The sequence below is a fragment of the Lissotriton helveticus genome, chromosome 2_1 (assembly GCF_964261635.1).
Source record: "Lissotriton helveticus chromosome 2_1, aLisHel1.1, whole genome shotgun sequence".
Lineage (NCBI taxonomy): Eukaryota > Metazoa > Chordata > Amphibia > Caudata > Salamandridae > Lissotriton > Lissotriton helveticus.
Window position 1 is genome coordinate 2,044,829,767 of NC_136059.1, and position 19,379 is coordinate 2,044,849,145.

Sequence of the window (19,379 nt, forward strand, 5' to 3'; positions counted from 1 at the left end):
GATAAATGTGTTCTGTTGCAGGTTGTGTGTTTATAGGGGAATTTGGTGGGAACTAATTTTAATGTAATTAGGTAATAATTAATTATTTTTTATAAGTATGTTATTTCAACCCCTACGCTATCCAACACTTTCCCTACTGTTGCACTCTCTGGAGTGGGAATAGTAATTTTTACCCCTACGCTATCCAACACTTTCCCTACTGTTGCACTCTCTGGAGTTGGAATAGTAATTGTTACCCCTATGCGATCCAACACTTTCCCTACTGTTGCACTCTCTGGAGTTGGAATAGTATTTGTTACCCCTACGCTATCCAACACTTTCCCTACTGTTGCACTCTCTGGAGTTGGAATAGTAATTGTTACCCCTACGCTATCCAACACTTTCCCTACTGTTGCACTCTCTGGAGTTGGGATTGTAATTTTTAATCCTATGCTATCCAACACTTTCCCTACTGTTGCACTCTCTGGAGTTGGAATAGTAATTGTTACCCCTACGCTATCCAACACTTTCCCTACTGTTGCACTCTCTGGAGTTGGAATAGTAATTGTTACCCCTACGCTATCAAACACTTTCCCTACTGTTGCACTCTCTGGAGTTGGAATAGTAATTGTTACCCCTACGCGATCCAACACTTTCCCTACTGTTGCACTCTCTGGAGTTGGAATAGTATTTGTTACCCCTACGCTATCCAACACTTTCCCTACTGTTGCACTCTCTGGAGTTGGAATAGTAATTGTTACCCCTACGCTATCCAACACTTTCCCTACTGTTGCACTCTCTGGAGGTGGAATAGTAATTTTTAATCCTACGCTATCCAACACTTTCCCTACTGTTGCACTCTCTGGAGTTGGAATAGTAATTGTTACCCCTACGCTATCCAACACTTTCCCTACTGTTGCACTCTCTGGAGTTGGAATAGTAAGTGTTACCCCTACGCTATCCAACACTTTCCCTACTGTTGCACTCTCTGGAGTGGGAATAGTAATTGTAACCCCTATGCCATCCAACACTTTCCCTACTGTTGCACTCTCTGGAGTTGGAATAGTAATTGTTACCCCTACGCTATCCAACACTTTCCCTACTGTTGCACTCTCTGGAGGGGGAATAGTAATTTTTACTCATACACTATCTAAAATGTATTTAGCTTTTTTATTAGTATTATGTTGTTATTAATTGTTATTTATGTGATTATGTTATGTATATAAATGTATTAGTAATTTATTATATTTTTATTTTTTTATAAGTTATGAAAATAATTAATTTAGAGTTAATATTAATGAAAAATATATTATGTATTATATATTTATTAATATTAATTTGTATTACATTATGTATTAATTTTAAATATTATAGTACATTTTTAAATATGTGTATTACATTTATAAGTATTATTTTGTTAATATTAGATTTTTATTTAATAAAAAAAACGATATTTTACAAAAAACGATATTTTTGTCATTCTATATTTTTTTTCTCGATATATTTGTACTTACCTTGTTAGGGATAGGATTCCTATATTTTTGACTTTGATATTTTTGTTCCGATATTTTTGTATATCGATATTTGTGTTATCGATATTTTGTCAGACATTCGCATGAAGCATCTCTTTTCTTTACAGGGGCACAATACAACCTTGCTCAAACAGTTTTACCATGAATGGTGTTACGCTCTGAAACTACGCTAAACACCATAACTACAAAATAAGTGTGTGTTTTATGTTTGTATGTCAGTGAGTCTAGTTTGTCCCTGTTTTTATCCCACTATAGGCACAATTGGCACCAGTAGTTATAGTCCTGTCCGCAAATTTGTCACCTGTAACCACTGGTCACTTTACCTATGGATGTGGAGAAGTAGACTACCCCAAAAAAAATTTGTCTTCTTTTCCTTTACAGGTTTACTAAAAAATGACGTTTTGTTAGGTACTTTGTTTTACCTGCACTGTAATTCTCACTTTTTATTGGCAAAGTCTGATAAAGGTTAGAGAAAGGTGAGTAAGGTGGGGATTTGTGCACCCCATCCTGAAGAAGGTGTCTTTACACCGAAACATGTCGACGCACACGAAGAGGAGGTAGTGCACATTGTCTGCATGGTAACCTCCCACACTTTAATTTTAACAGCACCAGCCCGGGGGTTTATTAAATATTTTTTAGTCACCCTACGAGCCAGGTCCTTTTTAACCTTCACTTAGTTCTAAACCCCACCTCACACTCACATAAATCAAAACCCCTCATCCGCACCACACATAGTCTACCAAGTGCTCCCGCGTATCCGCAGGTCGCAGCACGCCGTACCCCGTAGAGGGGTACGATGACCCCGATGATGAAGCATGACACCAAGGGGCCTGTTGGTGTGTGAGGGGACCTAAAAACAAGGAAGGTGTTCCCCAATTGTGGAGGATACACCCAATACATGAAGAATGGGTTCTGTAAATTAAATTCATCCTTTGGGGTATATAGTTGAGCAGTCAATCGTGGGGGCCTGGTAGGTCTCTTGTTATTGTTCACATGCACGCCCTCTCAGAAAATGCACCAGCCATGCATGCACGTGCAACTGCAAATGTGTCACACTGTGAGGGATGGCATGTGTACTAAGGAATTCACAGAGTGCATTGTTAATGGTGCATAAAACACAAAAGCCAAGTGCGTGTTTCCCATTACAGCCTTTAACTAGGAGACTGGTAGTGAAGGGTGAGGAGGCTGTCAACAACGGGTTTGTTATGGAATGTCTTGGGTGCATGAGCTGGCAAAGGTATTTTGGGAGGGCATGGGATACCATGCAGAGAGAAATGGTGGGAAGGAACACATTTAATAGTGTGTCTCAGAGTACAACGGGTTGGTTATGTAATGTCTTGGGTGCTTGAAATGCCGAAGGTATTTCGGGAACGGGAGACATAGAATACCAGGTAGAGAGAAGCGGTGCGATGGAACACATTTAATATTGTGTCTCAGAGTAGTGTCTATCTATGGGGGCATAGAGGGTGCTTTTAGACTCAAATAGAGAGCAGACGAAAAATGGCATGTGGTTGCCAAAGCAGAGGTTTGTTGTGCTGCGATTAGAGGTTCACTGCACCTCCAGCAGGCCATGAAGATGTAACAACAGGAATGGGGGTTGGCTGGGAGAGAAGTCAAGGGTGTTGGGGGGGGATCAGGAGCTTGGCGTGGGAGGGTTCATAGAATAGTTTTCTGATTCTGCGCCAAGAAGTAACTTGTTGAAAATGCCCTTCTCAACTGTCAGTAGATCTCGAAGCCTGCACTGTACTTTCTGTGACCTGCAGATGATTACAAGTCAGGCAGATCAAAAAGGTGCATGATAAATTGAAATTTAGTCCTGGCCTGGGATGGTTAATGTCACCAGGATGGAGTCGGCGGACTAAATCAAGTCCCCTGTTATGTGCCTAATTCATCCGTATTTCGCACTGTGAATAAGCACAACATCTTTGTGGGCAGAAATAAAAATGGGAAAATGAAAGTTCTTCTAAAGTGTAAGAGTGGGTGTAACTAATCCTAGGCCTGTAAATAATATGATACCAAAGGGAAGACATGGCTTGGCAGTTCGGGCTGGACTGTTCCCATGAGGCATAGGGTCAGACTGATTTGCATATGGCCATGTCTGAACTGGGTGGTGGAGTGAGCTAAATAATGGTGATGGATTAAGCCCAGATCAGTTGACTGGGGGTGAGTGTTTGATTTGTTCAAACGCTCCATCCATCATCCCCTTTGGTATCGCTTTGTTCGCCTTAAGTTGGCAGGGTATGCCCAGACGTGGGTCCCTTGCTCACTCTACCACTGGATTCAAGATAGCCTGGCTGATGAGGATTATGAATCCGAAACCGGTCCCAGGATGCTTGTTTCTGGTCCAGGGAAGACATGGCTTGGCAGTTCAGGCTGGACTGTTCCCATGAGGCACAGGGTCAGACTGATTTGCATATGGCCATGTCTGAACTGGGGTGGTGGAGTGAGCTATAGAATGGTGATGCATTAAACCCAGATCAGTTGACTGGGGGTGAGTGTTTGATTTGTTCAAACACTCCGTCAATCATCCCTTTTGATATAGCTTTGTAAATAATATGAGGCAAATATAAGATGGGTGACTTGACAGTCACATGATGTGGGTATTCTGGATGGATTTGCTGATTTGTGCTAACAGAAACAACAGCAGTCTACAGATGACTGTCTGTGTATCCAGGGTCTAACGTGGGCCACTGGGGCAGAGGGGTTACACTTTTCAGAAGAGCCCCATACACTTTAATGCACACATTTGTTTGTAATATCCGATTCTCAGGATACCCTCGTCGCATTTTGCTGGAGCCCCATAGTTTGGTAGTGTGACTGCATATAACTAAAGAGACTGGTGTTCATTATCGTAAAGCGTATAGAGTTATCAATAGTAAAGAAACACTTTAAGGACATTGGACATTGTCAAGTGGCTGTTTAAACCAATTAGTTGGCTTCAGGAGCTTGGGGGTTGGAGGTTTAACATTGAACCCCGAAAGGTGCGCACGGGAGAGTGGAACAGGTTTCGTTCCCTGCCGGAAGTACATTGGCTGGCGGAGTGTCCACCTTGTATGCTTTTGTACATAAAATGGCAGTGATTTGGCACCTTTGAACTCAGTTTGGATGTTGTGGTGGTTCGGTGAGGCCGTGAAATTTCTGAAGTAGGGAAGACAATGCTCAAATGGGCATTAGAGAATTCCTCACTTGCCTGTTATCAGCCAGTGCCCGTGGTATACACATGAAGGCCTGCCTCCACCCTCTCCTCTTTGTGTGCCCCTCTGCCCCTCCGCAAGGAGTTAACGCACACCACGAGTAATGATATCATGGGAGCTCTCTAAAGCAGCTGGACTAATTAGAGTGCCCACTGGCCACTGCTGCTGCTCACTGAGCTAGGCTAAACATGATGACCCACTCCTGTCTGCTCCTGCTTGGATTTTAAAGGCTGAAATGGAGCTTGAAGGTATCCAAAGGCAAAGAAAGCAGACATAGCCTTTTTTCCAGGCACTCCTGAGTGGTGAGTACACTGCCGGCAGGAAGGATGGAGTTAAAAGCACGAGCAGTGCTTTGACACTTACATAGTTTGACGTAGTAGTCTGGAGAGATGGACTCGAGGGCTTACAGTTGTTTGTTAATGGACAACCCAAGTTTACTTCAGGCAGGTGTTTGCATAATGCATTAGAGTAAGTGTGGACCCAACTGAAGCACACCTCATAAGTGGCTTGCTGATACCTCCCCAGAATATTAACCTGTCTTCCCTCACCAACTCACCTAGCAGGAGCATTCACCTTCTGAAACCTTCCCACCTTAACTCTGTACTTCTGCAGACTCATCCCACATGCGTTTGACTCCTTGGCTCCAAGAAACCTTCCCACCACCTAGCACAACAAACATATTATGCTTCAACCGTCCCCTGTATTCCGCTGCCCCCTTCTCTTCAATCCTGTCCTTTACACCTTAATTAAACATCATTACCCAACCATTCTCCTGTTTCAACAACTCAATTACCTCTCACAAATACAACCCACCTTATCTAGCAGAGATCAAGAGCCCCTCTTCGATCATAATCCCTCAAGCTAATTGTTCCCTCACACACAAACGGCCACCTTCTCCACTCAGTTTACAAAAATCAAAACCTTTTTAAAAGCTATGGAAACCCCAATGTTTCCATCACTCAGCCCTCAAACAAACACAAAATGGCCTCCTTATCACCACCATCATCTCAAACCACATTTAAGATGCTTTCCCATCCCCATCTAAGATCGCAACTTATCCTATGACCTGATCCTATCACCACCCTTCTTCTCAGGCAAACCATACACAAACCTGCCAGTTAGTCCTTGTCTTGCATATCTCACTACTGCCATTCTGCAGCCAAACACTGCATTGAGATCTCAGACACGATCACCGAACTCAACATTGACATCCTGATTCTCACCAAAACCTGACTAAATGATACGACAAACAGCATTCTCCTGCTCTTATAACCCTCCACCCCATTCTTAGAAGAGACCAGGAAGGCAAACAAGGTGAAATTAGCACAAATGCAATCCCAATTAGTAGGCCCTTTAATGTTCCTTTTCTCAAAATTAACTATGGAATATATAACTAACTGATGACTCCTGGTCTCTTACAGGAAAATACCTTCGAAGGAGGGTAAAGCGGCAGCCTTCAACAGCAATATGTAATTTTCGGTGGCAATCATTAGACCGCTTAGATTCAATCATTCTCGATTCAGGTAATAACCATGAATCTTTCACACGCTATCGAATTCTGTCTGCTAGGGTGTAACACGCTATTATAGACTATATTTAGCCAATTTTCGTATGCATCCATTTCTAGGTAACGCAATTCGATCATTTTGCGTTGCCTCTTTTAACAAACCTCTGCAGTTGGTGCCGCTGCCCATCTAGGACTCTTACTTGTAAGTAACACACATTGCCTCATAATACTTAATCACTTCCCTCTCCATAGCAAACCAGTATTACGGTTTTTCGTAATATATTCCTTTGTTTGTTTATTATATTTTATCCAGGAGGAGTTTCCTACATCCCTATCTATATTGAATGTATATGAGACTGTTGCTTGCTTTTATCACGAATCCGAGGGCACATACCTTGAAATCGATTTTCCTAGTAAGTAATCCGTTATAATTCTACCCACCTAAGAATTGCCACTTAAATACTAGTAGCGTTCCTTCATTCAGAAAGAGTGACAACTATTAACATTGCCCAGAGAGAAAGCGGTTCCATATCTATCAGAAAATTGAAAGACAATTGAGTACAAAGATCAACAACGTATAGAGAGGAGGATTAATCATGAACTACAGTTATATTAGGCCTGAAGTTAACATCCACTATGGAATATATATAGATGTCTTATTCTTTACTATTCTAACATCTATAGGCACTTGTTAGATTAGCAGCTTACCATAGTTATCGACCTTCTGTTAAGATCTTTTATTAGTCAAATCTTAAAATAGGCCTCTTCTCTTTCGCAGATAATATTTTCATGCATTTACACATAGCTCTGTTCTATCTACCGTGATATACCGACTGAGCTGAAACCACAGTATATCACTGTTTGTCATCATTTTCATGGTAAGAGCATTTATACTTATATATACTTACTAGCAGCCCGTCCCGACGTTGTCCGGGACCAATTAGGCTTCAGGGCCCCCGCCCGCACCGACATTGTCCGTGGGTCCCCCGGAGCCTTCCTCCATATATTGCAGTATTATACCTGTATGTTTACTTTGTACGCTTTTGTAACCTGCACACGTACCTTTTTCCTCCTGTAATGCACCGTTTGGCTCAATTTTTGTTAATGCTCCGTTTGCTTCCTCTTGCTACCTGCACACGTCACTTTTTCCTCCTATACCTCTATGTTTACTTTCTACGCTTTTGTAACCTGCACACGTAACTTTTTCCTCCTGTAATGCACCGTTGGCTCACTTTTGTAATGCTCCGTTTGCTTCCTCTTGCTCACGATGTACGCTTTTGTATCCTGCACATGTAACTTTTTCCTCCAGTAATGCACCGTTTGGCTCACTTTTGTAATGCTCCGTTTGCTTCCTCTTGCTCATCATTTTCATTTTTGCTTCATTTTTCGACCGCTCCTAAATAAATAAATAAATAACCTACCTCATCCGCCACTCACTGCTCCTCCCCACCTGTCCGCCGCTCCTCACCGCCTGTCCGCCGCTCCTCACCGCCTGTCCACCGCTCCTCACCGCTCCTCCCCGCGCCATGTCCGCCGGTCCTCCTCGCGCTCCTGGACGCCGCTCCTCCCCGGCTCCTCACGTCGGGCACACACGTCGCGGCCGGCGCTTCTTCCAAGGGACTACTTTTTTTTCGGTAAATTTTTTAAATAACGTATATTTATTACGTTTATATAGCCTATGTCCATCTGCACACCCTGACGATTACAACGATGTATCGGGTGTGTGGATTGGTGCTGTGGTTCTCGACTTTACCCGCCGCAAAGGTTCAAAGTTCTTCCTTTATAATAGTAGTATAGATAAACGGTTGTAGTTGCCTGCCAGGTTATAGATATATTGATTTGCCACAATGATTAGGTTAATCTTCCAATTAGTTCGGAGATACATAACACGATCTAGCCATTACCATTAGGATATTTTAGATTATGCTGTAAATATATGTAGATAAGAATGTATTTTTGTATTTTTCCAATAAATATGTATATAGATGTATATATATTTTTGTAAAAATTGTCTTTCTCATTCTATTTCTTTAAATTATTCATTGTGTGAAGCTACATATCATTATGTTGAAGGTCATAAAATTAGACGACTTTATACTGTAGTTTATCAGATTACTATTGGTGCAAGTGTCCATATATGCGATATTACTCTCTATTGAATACCTTCATTTATCATCTTGTTCTGTATCAGACAGGCACTCGTATTGTATTATTTACATTGATATCATGTGTTTTGTAGAGTAGTGGACGCCTACCTGATGAAGGCATGTTTGCAGCAACGCGCGTTTTCGTCTATCACATGGATTTGTAAATACTTATGATTGTCTATGAATTTATTCACATGTAATGATCAATTTCATTCTCAAATGCATAATTGAATAATTGTTTCATCTGTTTAAGTATGAACTTTATACAATTCGTAAAAAAATAATTTTCAAAAAAATTAATAAATAAACTGATCAATATAAGTGCTTTATACTTATCATGTTTTTGTAGGGTGCTTGCCACACATATGCCTATATCTTACTCACAGAAGGGTATTCTTTGAGATAGAAATTGTTTAGAACATTTTCTAGCTATAGCTTTCTTTTATTAATCCCAATTAGTATGATCAAGAGAGGAATTATAAGCAATTTTAGAATCCCTCTTCCTACACTATCAAGTCATTCTCCTTTTTTAGCAAATCTTTTACCAATTGATCCAAACATTGAGCCTAATCCTTCAAAGGCAACTGATTCTTCAAGCTCAGTTAATTTATGCATTATACTCGTAATGTTAGTAATATAGGTGCCAAGCTGTTTATCTATGTGGGGAATGTAGGCACAACATTCCCAAGCATCAATGATTTTACAAACTCCACCTTCCTTGTTGACTAATAAATTGAGCGCAAGGCAATTTTGACTTATCATAGCTCTCATTGCAAGCAATTCTTTATTAATTTCTTTCAATATACCTGTGGTGTTAATTGTAAGGCAATCAGCTAAAGTGGACAGTTTTCTAATCTTTACATCGTTTAATGGCACTCCTATTGATGGTATGAGTGTTTAAAAGATATCACTAAAAATCTGCTTAAATCTTTGCTTGTTTTGCCTAATGTCCTGCTCAAGAGGAAAATGTAGCTTATTAGTTTGTAGACCCACATGACACCTGCCTCCCCAAATGTGTGGTAGGTGAAAATAAGCTGAATTAGCACAAACATTAAAAATGCCATTAATGCTAACCCCCAGATTATCCTAGTTTCTCAACAATCTCATTTCCCTCATGTTGTTGTATTATACATAAAGACCCTTTATTGGTGATTTTACTTCTTTCCTCATCTATTCTTATCCTTCAATTCAGTTAATCTAAAAACACCCTTTCATCTTGGTTAATTTAGCAAATTACATCATGCATGCTCCGATTAGTAATGTTCATGTTAGGCAGAAGAGTAAAGAATTTCATCATATACTCACACTGATCCCTTGATTTTGACCATTTGTAAAAGCGAAAAATGTGTTTATTTGCCCATAGATACAGATTTTCACCACTGACATTTGGCACATTTTCGAAGAGATCATTTAAGATAGAATAAAACAGTTTAATAGAATGTTGCTGATAAAAACAGTTTAAGAAGCCAGAGAAGGAGAATGAGAATTACATATTCAGACAACATTCGGTAATACCCATTATAGTTGTATACCCTCTCATGCTGGGGGAGGTGTGAAACCTTACTCTTGAGAAATATGTGAATTATCCACTTCCAGCAAATAAACAGCCAATCAATTAGAGAAACAGAAATGGCAACTGCAAGACTTACAATCAAGCGTTTGCATTAATTAGCTTAAATCGATCAAGGAAATCTCAAATAAAGGGTTAGTCATTTAGAAATTATTCTATTGTCTCTACCCCATCTCAAAATCTACCTGGATTTTTATTCTGCATTAGCTGGATGCCTAAAGGACCTGCCTTGTTCTGACCATTAACTATAATTGTTTCCGGTCCAGGGAAGGCATGGCTTGGCAGTTCAGGCTGGACTGTTCCCATGAGGCACTGGGTCAGACTGATTTGCATATGGCCATGTCTGAACTGGGGTGGCAGAGTGGGCTAAAGAACGGTGATTGATTAAACCCAGATCTGTTGACTGGGCGTGAGTGTTTGATTGGTTCAGATGCTCCGACCATCACCACCCCCTTTTGTACCGTCTTATAAACAAAGGCACCATGTTAGATAGAAATTTTGTTTCTGCAAAAACTTTTTCTTTGCACTCAAAGATTGGAATGATTCTTATAGTTCTGCATAAAAGCAATATTTAAATCATTGTAGTCACAATGTCAACATGTTGTGTTTACTACTGATGCACCCATGATCTTGAAACATCTAAAGCATGGAAAAGTACTGTTATTATGCATAATACAATTCAGATTTACCTGTCAACATTGTGACTACAATAAGTTACCTTTGTTTCTAAGGCTGCATGATGCTTGGGAACACCTCACATTAGTTATGGAGCCCATTCACATGTAGCTTTAATTTTTTAATTTCAGATAGTTTTTATTTTATCTAAAGTGAAACAAAAAAAATGAAAGACAGAAAATACAAAAGTGAAGTATGCAGGCCATTCTGACATATAAACCAGTCATTGCAGCATGTAGAACTATGTGTAACATATAATGTGGTTACCAGACAGTGAACATTACTCAGGATAGATGAATGGGTAAACAGAGCAGATTGTAAATGTGAATGCTGGCCAGATGGATTTGTGAGCTTATAGGGCAGAGTGTACTGCAGATGCCAGTCTGCTGGTCTAAAGACGAAAGTTAAAGAAAAAAGGGGCGAGAGAAAGAGTGTAGAAGGTAACAAGGTAAGGCAGAGAGAGGGTGGCTACTCTGGGCAATAGTTGACTATTCACATGATGTGGCACCGGGCAAGGTCCTACATGGGAGAAGAGAGATGGAGGGAACTATGAAGGGTTGTGGTCCTGTACGAATTTATCAAGTGCATCCCAAAGTCGCCTTGGGTTTGAGGAGCCATGAGTGTTAAAATATAGTGTGCTATCCGTAGTTCTTATCAAGCATAGTGAGTGTCACCACTTATCAAAGGCACTAGGAGATGTTGATTTCTAGTCAGAAAGAATTGTTTTTGTACCTAGGGATAGGAAGAAGTCTACTAAAGATGATGTGTGTGGATCTAATAGAGTTGTGTGGGGATTAGCTTGAAGTCCTATGATGTTTTAAGGAAATCAATTTTGATTGGGCTCCTTGTGAGCTGCCGAAGCAGGTCTTGGATTTTTTTTTGAGGGACATCATAAGGGAAATACTTCAGTATGACTTTTTACAATCTCTCTGGGGTCCAGTAAGTTTTATGAATATACCATTGTCTGGATTGTGCTATGGTGAGAGAAATGTTTGAGTCAAAGGGGGATTTCCAATTGTTTGCCAGCTCATTTAATTAATCAGCAGACTGTTGGCAAGTGAAATGTGTATTTATGCCTCTAGAACATTTATTTCTGTTTAGGATTTTCATAAAGATTGTTGCTTCAATCTTTTTCCAGACAAGTTCTGATATGGCAATATCCAGGCATTTGAAGAAGATGATGTATAGGGATACCTGGAGCAAGCAAGAGATGAAATTGATCTGCAGAGCTATCATCATATTCACTGACTCACACCCCCCACTATGTGATGTTTTTTGGAGAATAAGGGTTAAGAAGTTTTTAATTTTGTGGAGAGTTTTTTTCTCATTAAGGGCTTTACGTTGTTTGGGGTCCAAAGAGAACCAGGTTCCTAGGTATTTAATAGCGGTCAGTTGCCATTTTAGACCCAGATGGCTAATGACCACAGCTGTGCAGTATACTTTTAATGATAACTTTAACCTATGCCCTTTCTTTATTTAGGAAATATCCCACCACTTGTGAATATCTATCTATTTCTGTGATTATAATTAGAATGGCATAGGAGGCATCCTCAGTAAATAATAAGACCTCATTCCCATATTGAAGTGAATACCTGTGCTCCCAGAGATTTTTCTGAACACTGAAGTTATTGGTTCAATAACTAAGAGAAAGAGCAAGGGGGACAATGGACACCCATGTCAAGTGCCTTGTGAAAGAGTTTAGGGGATAGGTGGCCATTTACCATCACTCTTGCGACCGGACCCGAGTAGGGAGCCATAGCCATTCGTATAAGGTCTTCACCAAGGTGGTATTTATGTAAAGTGGCATTTAGAAAGGGCCAGGAGACCTTGTCAAGGGCCATCTCTGAGTTGATGAGTGAATTAATCTAATTTGGCTCTTTTTATGACATGGCAAAGGTACTGATATTGTCTGCTGCAAGTCTGCCCTTGAGGAAGACTGTTTGTGAGTTTGGCACTAGTCGATGGATAACCAATTCAAGTCTACAGGCAGCAATTTCTGTGTAAAGTTTGCAATCAATATTGAAGAGGGAGATTGGTCTATCATATTTAACATTTATATGGTCTTGTCCTTCTTTAGGTGACACTACGATGGTGGCTTCAGTGGGAGACCCAGAGATGTGGCCTGTGGTGGCAAATTAATGGAAGACAGCGTGCAGAGGGTCCCACAGCTTGTCAGCAAAGGTTTTTTATAAAATGTAGCTATTTAGCCATCTTGGACAGGGGTTTTCCTAATTCTAAGAGAGCATATAGTTTCACTGAACTCTTCCTCTGTAATGGGTTTGTTGAGAGCGAGAAACGAGGGGAGCTTACAAGAGTCAAGGGCTTTATTAATTTTAGAAAGGGGGATGGAAGTTTTTAGGTTATAGAGTACCTCATAGAAACGTTTGAATGAGTCCATAATGTCAGAGGTGGAAGTGGTAATATCTCCACTCTGGGTTTTTATGGCTGCTATAACTGATTTGTATATTTTGGCTAGGGCTTTACCAGGTTTGTTTTTGTTACATAGCCAACTTGCTTTGATGACGTTAATTCACCTTTGTGTTCCAGGACTCAGGATTTGATTGTATTCATATTGTACTAAACATAGTTTAGGGACGAGAGCTGAGCCATTGGACTGTCTAAGTTGTCAAATAAGGTTCAGAATAGACCGTTTGATTTCTTTGAGTCAGTTGGCAATATCTCTATTTTTTAAATGAGGCCAAATGAATCAGAGTCCCTTTCAGTGTTTCTTTGTGGGCATCCCAGCTGGATGCGGCAGAAGTGTCATTTGGGAAATTTTCTTTGAGGACATTTTCTATGGCTATCTCAATCTCTGTTTTGTTAGTGGGGTGATCGAGGAGGTCTTCATTGGATGCCATTAGCGGGGTGGCGTAGTAGTATCCTTCAGTGTTTATTTGAATAGACACACAAGCATGATCAGAGATCATAATGTGTTCAATATTAAGAGCTTGGGTGAGGCAGAGCATCGATTTCCTCAACAGGATAAAATCTATGTGATGGGATGAGTGGTGCGGATAGGAATAGAAAGTGCAGTCACTCCCGGTTGGATTGTGCAGATGTCAAACATCTACCAAGTTGTTATTATTATAGCAAATCCTCATTTGCTTGTTTTTTGGTGCCGATAAACTTGTGCGCAGATATAACGTCCATAGGCTAGTTAATATCGCCGCCAAAGATAATGCCTAAGTTATTTGGGAGTTCCAAGGGTTGTTGGTCAAGGTCTCTCTAGAATTCAAATCATATGGTGCATAGATATTTATAACCAACTGGTTACCCAACTGGTCATGAGTGAGTGATAAATGAAATGCCAGATTTTTTCAAAACTAGTGTGACCAGGCCATTTTTCTTTTGTAGGGCTGATGAGATACCGGTATCAGCAATCCAGGGGCTACAGAATTTTGCATCATATATTGAATTCAGGTGAGTCTCGTGAAGCAGGATGATGTCATCTTCCAGTGTATTGCAATAGTCAGCTATAACTCTACATTTGACTGGCTGATTGAGTACTTTGGTGTTTAGTGAAAGTATATTCATGATGTGTGCCATGGTGAGTATTTATAGACTCTTAAAACATTAGTAGATGGTATAGCAGGTCTCAAATGTGTAAGACACTGTGAAAAAGTGGTGTTAGAGTTATGTTTGATACATGTGACCCACCATACTGGACTTGGGACCTGGATGAGCATAGAACTCAAGAATGTGCAATTGATCCCTGTCATGTGGAAAGAGATGGGGGGCTGCCTTGGTAGCCAAACTGGGCAGCCCCAAGTAGCCATGGAAAGGAGGAGGATAGAGAAAGCTAGAGTGAGTGAAGAAAAGAAGAATTCCTGTGGAACAGAATATTGCATAGAAACTGTAACAAAACCCACAAACCCCTTTTTACCCTCCCACAACCCCACCCTTGGAATGTGTATAGTCCGCATTCCTCTACCCATGTTCTATCGGGGATAGACTGACTCATGAGAGGGCTAGCCCAATCCAGCTCGGAAGCTATCCAGCCCTGAGAAGAAGAGAAATAGCAGGAAGAAGAAAAGTAGTATGCCGTGTCAGGACCCCTCTGAGAATCAACGTTTTATAAAATTGTGGTAAGGATGCCAGGCTATCCAAACCAACAAGATTCATGGATTTGTGTTCCATTTGAAGACCCTAATTATATGGAAGAGGTTGTACATATGTTAAATCAAAATGATGGTTAGAGGTGTCCTTGCATAGAAAGTATGAGCGATGTTCATGTGAGAAGTATTTTGACGATGTAGTGCAATGTCAGAATGAGGCGGGGTATATCCCTTTAGGTTTAGGAGTATGTTTGGATGACAGGAGGAGAGATATTAAAATTGCTATTTATGTGGGGAGTACCAGAGTCCTAACACATAGGAGCTCCAATACAATACCAGAACTCTTAATATTGTTAAATCAGAGGACAATAACATAATACCCAATGAGGTTAATGTTTCTTGGACGAAGAAATAGGAACATAACCATCATAAGAAAAGTGCATAGTAACAACTTTATATATGTGGAGACATAGTATGGAATGTGTCACTGAACATTTTGCATAGCAAGTGTAAAAATGTACTGCAATATTACTGTAATGCAAAATCAACGGTAACGCCGAAATTCGTTACATTTCTGCGTTACCGACCGGTATTTGGCTTAGTGCAATGTAGGTGACTTAAAACCTACATGCAAAATAAGGAATCGCAAAATAGCGATTCCTTAAATGCAATGTACGTAGCACTAAAAACAGTGCACTTCAGCCTTTAGGAATCGCTATTTACCACCAACTTCAAGTTGGTGGTAAGTAGCGATTTCCTTTCAAAAAGCAATTTTTTGCTTTTTGAAATGTGCCATGTGGCACACATCCATGCCCTTAGGGTATGTATTTGCCCCAAATGTGCACACATGCACAATAGCTCCCGCTATTAGCGATTCGGTAATACCGAAGTTAGGCAGGACAGAAATATAGCACAGCAGAATCTGAAGATAGTAGAGGCTTATCACATGTTCGTAACTGACAGAACTGAGGAGTCTAGAACATTTTGTAGTTAACATTGCTCTTTTACGATCAAAGTATTTCAATGGAAGACAATCCTGAACTTTGATGGTCCTGCAAAGACATACAGGATGTTGTGATCCCTCAGAGGTTGACGGATAGACAAGAAACCTTCCCTGGTTGTGACTGTGTCTTTTGAGTAGTCTTGAATAATGTTAATTGTGGAGCCATTCCAGGTAATCTGTGGAACCTTCCTCATGTGAGCAAGTATGATTTCCTCATGGTGGTATCATAGCAGTCTGAAAATCATTGCTCTGGGATACACGTTAGTTGAGTCGGAGCATGATTTGCCCATAGGGATGTGATGGGCCCGTTCTATTTCATAGTCTGTGCCAAATTTAATTCCCAGTGTGAAATGTAGCCAGGCCTCCAGGGGCTCAACACATGAGTTGGCATCATCCCCAACCTTTTCTGTGGTTACAATCTTCCAGCTCCTCGTTTCTGCTTCTGAGATTTAGCTTGACATGTTCTGGAAGTCATTCCTTAGGGCCTGTATATCCAAATGCATAGCATCTGTGTTTGTTTTAGTGTCTTGTGCATGGTTGTATAATGCATTGAAACGTTGCAGCATCCCCTCCATACTTGCAGCCAAATCTGATTTTGCTTTGATTGGTGTTTCTGGTTTTTGAGGATCTGCCTTAGAGTGCTTTAAGGAGAATTTGTTATCTCTGGAGTCCTTTCGGTCTTTATTTCTATGATCAGCCATCACGCTTCAACACCTTGAGGTATGTTGAGAGATGTTGTAGATGTCGATCTGTAGGTGCAGAGGCTTGTAGCAAGTCCTTAGGGTGGTGTGCCCCCAACTGTTTGCCTAATTACCTCCACTTTTCGCTGTAGTTTGTTGTTGGCTTTAGGACTATGAGCACTTTGCCATTGCTAACCAGTGCTAAAGTGCATGTGCTTCTCCCCTAAACATAGTGACATTGGTGTATACCTGATTGGCATATTTAGGCTACCTTTAATGCGGTATACAATATACCCAGGGCCTGTAATCTAAATGCTCCTATTGGGCCTGCAGCACTGGTTGTGCCAGCCCCATCAGTACCCTTTCAAAAATGTTACAGGCCTGCCATTGCAGGGCCTGAGTGTGCAGTTTACTGCCACTTCAACTTGGCATTTAAAACCACTTACCAAGCCTTAAACTCCACTGTTATTACCCATAGGTCACCACTAATATAGGCCCTTGGTAGCCCGATGGGCATGGTGTGGTGCAACTAAAACGAAGGATATGTATGTTTAAGTTTTACATGTCCTGGTAGTAAAAAACTGCTATTTCAGAGTTTCACTACTGTGCGGTCTTCCCCGCTAAAAGTCTAGCTTTGGGAATGTCTTAAAGCATTTTTAAGCTGTAATTCCTGCATCATGATTCCTTTCTTAAATGGTAATGGTAAATCATCTTTAATAGTAAAGTTGGATTCAACATTACTAGTTTGGAAACACCACCTTTAGAAAGTGGACATTTCTCTGCTTTTAACTTTGCTCCATGTGCCTGCAGCCTGTCTCCGCTACACGTCTGGGCTGCGTAAGAGCTACACTTTATACATTCCCTCTAGACAGTCACAAATACAGGAAAGGTGGGTATGGCAGAGGACTCATCTGCATTCTAATTGTCTTCCTGGACAAGACAAGAGGTAGGGAGCTGACACTTACATCTGAATAGGCTGTGTTCTGTCCCCATACAAAGGACTGATTATCCTCCACAGACAGCCTGGCAGAAAGGGCTGGGAAGAAAGGGGACTTGTATGCTTCAAGGAGCTGCTTGGAAGGCACCCCCCACTTCAAAGGCGCATTTGGGTGTAAGTACTTGGCCTCTGAACCTACAAAATCAGTCCACTGCTGGACCTGGGAAGAACTCCATGACTGTTCTGAGGAATTACCGCTCTGCTTTGCTGAGCTGCCCTGCTGATCTCCGGCCTGCCAAGGACAAGAACTGGACCCTTCTCACTTGAACCCAGAGCGACTCTAAGGGCATACTGGGCATCCTGTTATCTGAAATCTCAGGATCATAAAATACTTTTTGCAACTCTGTTGGTGCTGCTGGACTCTGCCACCTGTGAGCCCTTCCCTTTTGAGAGGTGAAACCTCTAACCCTTGTCCTCGAAAGTGGGATCTGCAGCTGTTTGGCTACAAAATTGCTGCATTGTCCTACTGCACCAATCTGAACAGAGGCAGTGCCCTTCGATGCCACCGCAGTGCCCCTCCAAAAACATCCCTGCAGGGCTCAACAAGAACGTGGCGCCATTCCGAAGACATCCCTGTTTGGCTTGATGACGACTCTGTATCGATCCGAGGTTCCCGACTGCATGAAATGGAACTGATGCACCAGGCTTTCGACGACGGCGCTTTGCTCCATCCAAGGTACTTTTTTCGGCTGGACCTATTTGAGTCCTGTAGCCAGCCTGCCTTGATTTGGATTTACCCTGGATATCAAACAATCAATCAGTCGCTTGTTAAGCGCAACTACTCACCCGAAAGGGTCTAAAGGCACTGGGGGGTGGGTTAGCAGGCTGTTGAAGAGCCAGGTTTTGAGGTTTCTTGCGAAGATGGGGAGCGATGTTGTCTGTCTGAGGTGGAGCGGCAGGGCGTTCCAGGCTCGGGCTGCGAGGAAGGAGAAGGAGCGGCCTCCCAATCTGGTCTTTCTGGTGCAGGGTACCACAGCGTAGGAGAGTTGGGCAGATAGTAGGGTGCTCTGGGGTGCATGGAATTTGAATTGGCTGTTCAGGTATGCTGGTCTGGTGTTGTGGAGGGCCCTAGGGGCGTGGTTGAGCAACTTGAAGGTGACTCTAGCTTCGATGGGGAGCCAGTGGAGTGTGCGCAGGTGCTTGGAGATGTGGCAGTGTCTTGGCAGGTCGCGGACCAGTCTTGCGGCGGCGTTCTGGATGTTCTGTAGCTTGCTAGTAAGGTTTTTGTTTATTTCAGCGTAGAGTGCGTTGCCATAGTCAAGTCTGCTGGTGACCAGGGAGTGAGTGAAGGTCTTTCTGTGTTCGAGGGGGATCCATTTGAAGGTCTTATGTAGGAGCCAGAGGGTGTGGAAGCAGGAGGACGAGACGGATTTGAGCTCGGAGTACAGGATGATTCCCAGGTTGCGTGAGTGGTCCGCGGGGGTGGGCGGGCTTCCAAGGGCGGGGGGCCAACAGGTGTTGTTCCATGCATCGAAGTTTGAACCCATGATGAGTACTTCTGTTTTGTTGGTGTTTAGTTTAAGGCCGCTGTTTTTCATTCATTTGGCGATGGCTTCCATGCCTTCTCGAAAGTTGTGTCTGGCGGTGTTGGGTTCATTGAATAGGGAGAGGATGAGATGGGTGTCCTCTGCGTATGGCACAATATTGAGTCCGTAGGTTCTGATGATGGGGGCGTTGGAGAGTGTAGGGCTGAGGTAGGACCCCTGGACGACTCTGCAGGTGGTAGGTGTAGGGTCGGAGAGGGAAGGCGGGAGGCTGCATTCTGCCAGAGAGGAAGGAGCAGATCCAGTTGAGGGCCTTGTCCTGGATCCCTGTGTCGAGGAGTCTGCGTATTAGGGTGCGGTGAAAGACTGTGTCGAACGCTGCTGAGAGGTTGAGGAGGATGAGGGCTGCTGTTTCTCCTTTGTCCAGTAGGGTGCAGATGTAGTCTGTTGCAGCGAGGAGGGCAGTTTCCGAACTGTGTTTTTTTCTGAAGCTGGATTGGGAGGAGTCGAGGATGTTGTGCTCTTCAATGAATGTGGCGAGTTGGCTGTTGATGGC